The 8,411-nt window shown below is 35.2% G+C and overlaps 1 long non-coding RNA gene across 1 annotated transcript; it reads right to left on the reverse strand.

The window, feature by feature from the left end:
- Positions 1-5,098: 5,098 nt before the first annotated feature.
- LOC148782444 (uncharacterized) lies at positions 5,099-6,541 on the reverse strand. The gene is made up of 2 exons (XR_016054462.1): positions 6,376-6,541; positions 5,099-6,283 (listed from the first exon to the last, which is right to left on the reverse strand). It is a non-coding gene; the product is annotated as an uncharacterized LOC148782444 (long non-coding RNA).
- Between the last annotated feature and the right edge of the window lie 1,870 nt (positions 6,542-8,411).

Genomic DNA, 8,411 nt, shown 5'->3' on the forward strand with positions numbered 1-8,411 from the left:
GAGGGTTTTATGGGTTATCCCTTGATGAGGTCGGAGTTGCACGGATGAATGAGCCAAGAGACTGTGTGACCCTTGTGTATGATGGTTGGCCTTTACAGATGAGGGTCAAAGCCTCATCATTGAACCATCACAGATCATGTATATATGATAATCCTATTAGGAAAGCGAACCATCTTTTAGAGTGAAGCATGTATATGATTGAAAGATTACCCCTATGCACCATAGAGTTGTGGTTGCATCAGGTCTAGATGACTTTGGTTTGTCTATTAGGGAGAACTTGTAGTCCATAGACTGGTATTATATCCTCTTGCCTATTGGCTAGCTTTGGTGGCCAAATTATAAAATCCTGCAGTGGTTTGTGGGTCTTTGGAACTGCTGGGTCAGTATGAGAAACCAAATGTGGATTACAGTCCACAGTGGAAGGTGGAGTGCTCTAGTAAATTTATACTTTCTAGACCTTGATAGATCCGATTCCTATCAAAATTATTGAGATTTAATTATTTTGATATTATATAATTTTTATTAATTGTTTAAATTTTTATAAATATTTGGATATTTTATTTTTATAAAATGAATTTATAAATTAAAATAAATTCAATTTTTAATATTTTAAATATTCAGAAAAACTTAAAGTTTATTTTGTATTTTCTAAAAATGATTTTATAATATTATAAATCACTAAATATGTGGGGGCCATTGAGAACCCATAGGACCACAAGCTTAATTATGCATATGGTGCAATTGAGTGGGGCCCAAATGACGCCACCTAACATAGCACGCCCCACTCAAGGAAAACCTACTTACTAATTATTTATCAAGCCATCCTCGCCCGGTAATCAAGTTAATATGTTTTAGTAAGTTTTGTGATTGAAAGTTTGATTATTCAAAAGATGGAATGATTAAGAGAAGATTATTCATAAAATAAAAAAGTATGAGATTATTTTCCATATTCAGTTTTTTATGGGATTAGGAAACTGGAGGGTAATGTTCTAACACTTTCTTTTGAAACATGATGATTGATTTAAGGAATGAATGACGCATATATCTCACCCCACATGACTCATATGATCAAATGTCTAGATTTAATCTTATTAAAAGTGGCTAACTCTAAAGAAACCCTAGCCCATGAAAAGTCTATAAATAGGAGACCCCTCTCCCATATTCTCTACATACAATCTCTCCCTTCTCTCTCTACTCTCTCTAAGGGGCACGCCCCACTCTAGAATATCTCTCTCTAAGATCTTCTCTGTCCTCTCTCATAATATATTAAGGGAAGCCGCACTCTACCTAGCTTTGCAAATAGGGGCACGCTCCATAGTTCATAAGATAAGGCTTAGGCCATGGGCCATAGTAATTCCACATGCTCTCATATTGTAGGGTTTAGCCTTAAGCTTTCTTATACGTAGATGATTTGAGATTTGAGCATTGATCCCATGTGCCATTGGAGGAGGAGACTCGGTATGGAGTGTACTAAGCCCAATTAAAACAATCTCTGACATCTTTATATTGTGCTTTGCGATATTTCCTTTTATACATTTTTCTTATTCCCATATCATTGTTTTACTATTTGTTTATTCAATAAGAGGATTTGTAATTAGTAATAGCAAGAGGAATCCAAATTTATTTATTTGGTTATTTCAATGGAGTTTTATTGTACTTAGGTCATTGTAAGTGATCTAGTCAGTGAACTAAAAGAAAAATTAAAATTATATACACCATGTTAGATCACCTTATCCTACTTTCATAATTCCACCATACCCATGAATGAACAACCCATCATACATCATGGCATGGATGGATGAGGAACCATCCTTAACATCTTCTTTAGACCCACGAGAGATTTCAATATCATCAAAACCTAGTGCACCTAGACTCGGCCGAGTGCCGTGTTACTCGGCCTCACCCTATGGGCAAGGCAAGTTGCCATTTTTTATGTCTATGTTAGAACAAATTGTATATGGATACTTTTGGGGAGCCTTTATTATCATTTGGTGATATTGTTGCCCAATATTATGAGTATCTCCCCCTAAGAGTTTTTTTTTCCCCTAATTGCTCTCTTGCCCGACAATGACAACACTGGACAAAAGGGATAACAGTTATGTATGTTTAATACCTGGCTAGAGCGCATACCTGGTTTATGAAATTAGAAACATAAAAAAAATGAACTTTTACAAGGAGGATGGTGTATCAATATTTTTCCCAGGCCATCTGTACCATCATCCACCACTAACGTCCTTTTAGTTCATGAATATTTATTTCTCTCTCCGTCTTGGTAGCGGTATATATATGAACAACTCTTCCTCTTCCTAACTGCAATAATGCCTTTCAATTTCTCTCTCTAATCTCTGTTCTATCAAACAAGAAGAAAAAGAAATGATTGGCTGGAAGGGAGGAGAGATTATTGAGGGTTAGATTGATGGGGAAGCAGATGATCTAGGAGCTCTTTTTTAGAGAGAAAATTTTTGGATTTCACAAAGTGAGAGGTCTGCTTCAAGGGGAATTGACTTGAGAGAGAGAGAGAGAGATTGAGGTGAAGGACCATTGATTTGAGAAGATAGGCTTAGGGGTACCGATTCGAGCAGCTCGCAGAACAAGGGGAGGAGAGAGAAGAGGAATGTTTGCTTCTTAGAGAGTGAAAGAAGGCATTCTTGAGGTGCGGGTCTCATATCAATGACAAGCTCAAGAGCTTCAGCCGCTGCGTCAAATGGCTCAACGTCGATCAATCCAATCGATGGCACACCTTCGTCTCATGATGCGTCTTTCTGTTGATGGTTGTGGCGGTCCAGGTTGCTTCACCCCTTATTCTCTCAAACTCTCATTGCAATTCCAATCACATAATATGGCCTTGTTAGTCATAATAATAAATATCAATAAATAAATAGATAAAATCAATAAACAACTTACTTGGATCTGTTCTTAAATCATACGAGTGACTTAATGTCCCATCCCAAAACCTATAGACCAAGCCATTCGATGATATGCTCCATTCATAATCCTCTTTGGTGAGTCTCATTCACCTCCTTTCCACCCTTCTCTATATATTACTGTCTTATGAGCGGATAACCTCTTTTCATAGAGTTCACATTTTGGTTTGTAACTCTTGCATTCATGGTCTATAAGGGCTAAGATCCAAGTATAAGTCCGGCCTTAATTTCTTTAAGTGCAGCTAATTAGGATTAACAAGTTGCCACCAAACTGTTAATCCTATACAATGAGCTAAACCTATCATTAGTTCACTAATGACTCACATAATAGAATGTCATCCAAATATTCCTACAATTTGATAAAAGATATTTAGAAATTAAATAAATTTTGTATATTTGTAATGTAGAAAATATAATTCTTACAAGGAATCCAAACACATCACTGGGTTTTCCCTTTAGTACATCTTATTAAAGCTAAAAAATGGATCTAAATATATGGCATTGCCTCATGTTAGCCACATGAGATTTCACATATACTACAATATGGCTTTTGTACTATTATTGAAAACTAAATTCTCCAAAGAAAAGGGCATCATAGGCCACATTTCCAACAGGCCTTGCACCTTTCTCTCTCTAGTTGCAGCCACCTCTTTCCTTTCTCTCTCTAGTTTTTGCGTAAGTATGTTGAGATGCTTTTTCTTTCTAAACCACTTGTGCCTTGGCAATGAGAAGGTCTGACTCATCTACACCGCCCAACTAAGTGTTTAAATGATCTAAGTAAAGTATAAAACATACATCATGGTTATCCCTCATGTCCAGTGTTGTCATTGCCGGATAGGAGGGCAACTAAAGAAAACAAAAAAACAAAAAAGAAGGCACGAGAGGGTGGTTCTCGTAATATTGGGCAAAAATATTACCACATGGTAAAAAAGGTCCCTGAATAGTGTTTGTATATAATTTGCTCTAAAAGTTATCTTATCTGGTCCATGATATGGTGGTTTGTTGCAGTGGCTAGTGTTACTTAGATATGTGTTGGCACTTCCAGGCACAAAATAATATAATAAAAATAAGGGAAAATATCTTATTATTCCTTATTTTTAACTTCTATCTCTCACCAGATTCAAGAATTGAAAATATTACTTGTAGGCAAAAGGATTTCATCTTTTCTATCTTCCAACCCCCTAACCCCTTTTGACCATGTATTATTATTGACCTCAACAACTTATGAAATGACTCTATCTCTCTCTCTCTCTCACGTCATCGTCTCTCTCTCACATCATCATCTCTCTCTCTCAAAAGTCCATCTCTCTCTCACACACACACATCATCGTCTCTCTCTCTCTCAAACCTCCATCTCTCTCCTTAAAACTCAAACTCCATCTCTCTCACACACATAAGAAGTTTGCTTGTGTTTGAGCTCAAGCTAAACCCCGTGGTTGGGAAACTTATCGGGAGGTGAAGAGAGAGAGATGAAGTTTTGTCATTTTAGTATTTGTTTGGGTAAAAATTTTATAGTCTAAGAGGTCCAGAGGGTTGTAAAATAGAAAAGATAGAGACATTGTGCTTACAAGTAATATTTTCGATTCTTGGATCTCATGAGATATGGAAGTTAAAAATAAGAGATAAGGAGATATTTTTTCTAAAAATAAATATAATATAAAATCTTGGGGTTTGGACGTTGGGCCACCTATCTAAGACACTGTGTAGATGAGCTTATGGAAAAAGTACGGACATTATATGATTGTTTTAATTTAAAGAAAAATATCTAATGGTATTTTTGATGTATTGGATTTTATGTTGAGGTACAAAATACTGAACAACTATCTCGAACACTTGGGTTGGTATCTATGTATTTGGGATGACACAACAATTATGTGTGACACAAGCCCATTAGCATTTCATGGCAAGCATTTTATATTTTCCTTCATTAGCATCATCTTAGGCGTTTTGTTGTTTTTCTGTGAGATTTTTGCATTATTTCTTTCTCTCTCTTAACGTAGGAACCTTAAATTAGGTGCACCGCAAAATCTTGTTAAAAGAAGCATTTCTGCGTGTGAAACTTTTATGATAATTTATTTTCACCCTTATTATGAAACTTAAGTTCCAAAAATTATGTAGATGTAACATATCTATAAAGAGTAATGATCTTATGGGACCTTCCTACGTCCATGTGTGTAGACAATGTCCTAAAATGTATTAATATTAAGTAATTTGGATTTGGGAACAACGGAGTAGACTGCTCCCTTTGCTTCAAAATCCCTCTTGCATATCTCACACACAAACGCATTGCTTGGGCTCATCTATGTCTATTGGCTTCGAGATCTCTCTCCCTCTCTATAGTTAGTTGTACTCTTAATCTTCTTTTTCAAGAGATCTAGTTCAGGAACTGCTGGAGGCATTCATCTAGACGTACTTCAAGATCTAGATCTACTTCGAGATCGTCATTTTAAGATCCTCTGTTTCACTCGAACTGTACTCTATACGGATGGCAGTGGGTATGGCCTGCCCCGTGCTTTGTCCCTGTGGCTAGAGGCCTGGCCAGCAGCGAGGCTTAAGCTCTGGTATTTGAATTATTAGCGGCTTTAGCTCTAGTATTTGAATTACAGGACAGCTATTTAAGTTTTGTAAGTTTAGAAAGAGAAACGAAGAGACGAGAGAAAGACGGTAGTCTTTGCGGTGACATGGGTTTTCCCAAAGAAGTTCTTCCATGCCTTCAAATGCTGTTTTCGCCTCCAACACACGTATTTCTCTCTCTTGTTTCTCACTCTACGGTCTCTGTTCTCACGAAAATTTCCTGAAAGTTTGCTTCTAATTGGTTTATATCTAGAGAGAGAAAGTGGATCAAAGAAGGATGTTGTGTCCATGCTGCAGGAATTGCATCCGGCTTTACCCCATTATACAACCCGATAAAGACCCAATAAAGAAGAGCCCAGCTTTAACAGAGCTTGTTTATCTTCTTGTTGTCCGTTTTCTTTCTCTAAAATGCTTTGCTTTCAGAACGATTAAGATAAGAGATGCTAACTGAATGGACAAAAACCAGAGGGCACTGTCCTGGTAGAAAGGAATAACCCAAAAGGAAGCTAAAGCACTGATCTTGCTTCTTTCTGCAAATTTGGAAATGAAAACCCCAACCAGACCCTCAAATCAGCCAGAATAACTGGTACAGAAGCCAATTCCATGAATTTCTCTTCTTAATTCGTGACCAAATATCCACAATGAGGGCCTTAGAGCCGCAAATTCAGTAAAACCGATATCCCGCATCAGAGAATTCTTAATGCCCTAATTCTAATCCGTAACACCATTTGCTTTTCAAGCAACACCAAATAACATGATATAAGATATTTCAAGAGCCAGGAAACCTATAAAGCGTTGCCTTTGTTAATAAAATAGTAACATTTGAAACAAAATAAAAAAAAATGCAGAAATAAAAAAAACATGGAATTGAGCTTACAATGGAATAACAGGTGGATCCATGGAAATTCAAGAGCATTCCAAACAGAAGAAACCGCCTGTAAAAAGTGGATATATATACAGGATAGAGGATTTTAAACTCCATCCATCGTTATGATTAAGTAAATATGATGTGCCTTATGCACGACTTTATGGCAAAAAGGTCCAGACAGAGAATAAATTGATGGTAATTTTATGCTATCAAGAATACCTCAATAATTATTTATCTGCCTGATTGGTGGGCTTCCATCTTAGTGGGGACCTGGCAGAATTCCACGACACCGATCCAGCCACGAGGCAATAGAATCTGTGGTCGCAAAATTAACTGGATATGGCTTGAGATGCGGTCAGTTTTAATTGGGCAAGTCCCGAGCGCTAAAAAAAGTATTCAAAAGATAAAAAATTATATCTATTAAAATATAAAAAATATATAATAAATTATTAAAACAAAACATATTAAGTTGAAAATTATTGAAAAAATGGATTTTAACGAATCGATTTTTTAAATTAAAGTAAGTATTAATGATTAAAAGAATTTTTAATCATCACCATAATGTAAAGAATATTAAAAAATGCATTTAAAATCAAATTTTTTATTTTTTAAAATTTATATACATTTTTTTAAATATTAATCGATCACCAAAACTGCTCAAAATTAAAACTTATCATATTATTTTTTTGATTTTTTATTTTTTTTTAATATCACCAAATGGGGCTCACTCAACTTAGGGCTGACCTATTGGTGTCTGTAAAAAGGTTCGAATTTCCTTACCCTTAGCTGTTGCTTTCGCGAAGAGGGGTCCCTTACATTGCTGTTGGTGCCCGGTGATGTAACTTTTCAATTGTAATTTCATTTTATCAATAAAGATTTTTAACATTAAAAAAAAAAGAAGTTGGAATCCTCTTTCTATTCCGTCTAATGCCCAATCAGGAAAACGTCACTTCCTGACGATATTGTATCTCTCCGTCGGGAAAGATTCGCGATTTTCTTTTTTATATCCTAAGCCTAGCTACTTCTCATCATCTATGCTAAAATACATTACACATATATACATTACACAGATATATCAAACTATAAACAATGAAAAAAGTTTATATAAAGTTGCAACCTTACATCTACAACTACGGATGCATCTCAAAAATCCATTGGAAAATATTGTTTTAATGTTGAAAAACCCTTTGATTGATTATCTCGACATCGAGATGTATGACCATGAAAAAAAAAAGAGATTTTAAGTCTTAGAAATAGTGCATTTTACAACATATTATCTACACCGTCCATTTTCAAGATTTTCATATGTTTAAAGATCTACTTGATTTTAACCATTTTTGAAATTTTAAATTTTAAATTTGAAATTTTATAATAAGATATAAAAATAGATTTTGAGATAACCTTAAAAACATTTTACATCAAAATTATATACCATGATAAAATTTGAAGGCGCACCTTACCTTTATAGCTACGGGTGCATCGGTATGCCAACTACGCCTTTTAACTATCTACTAATCATAAGTTAAGTTTTAAAAAATCTTATGCTTGACCAATAATGAAATGAATGTTTTGTTTTACATGATTTCTAAATTTTTTGAAAATGACTATTGTATGAAAATAGAGCGAAGCTAAGATGATGAACTTTGGTAGTATCATCAATGAAGACTGGAATCGCTCGATTCAGATAGTGGTTTTGGCTAGGGTTATAAATGAAGGTTTTAAAAATTATGAATTTAGATCGGTCATAAGAATCACAAAGTATCCAATTCCTATCGTATTTTGAGAACCGACCGGTACACCGGTTGTATCAAGAGCTGATCAATTCTATCAAAACAAAACTAGCCAACTCTTCGTTGAGCTGCTCCAAATCAATCAAGGTTGTTGGTATTGCCTTGAATTGATCCACATCAATCAAGGTTGGTATCGTGTTCACTACATGTGGATGTTTAAAAGGTGCACAAGCACTTTTTAACAATTCAGATTGAGCCATGCTTATCCAAGGGCTAATGATGAATCTTGTTTTTTATTTTTTATTTTTTATTTAA

Source organism: Amborella trichopoda, chromosome 4 (genome assembly GCF_054954075.1).
Source record: "Amborella trichopoda isolate Santa Cruz 75 chromosome 4, AtrichopodaSantaCruz75HAP2 v2.0, whole genome shotgun sequence".
Lineage (NCBI taxonomy): Eukaryota > Viridiplantae > Streptophyta > Magnoliopsida > Amborellales > Amborellaceae > Amborella > Amborella trichopoda.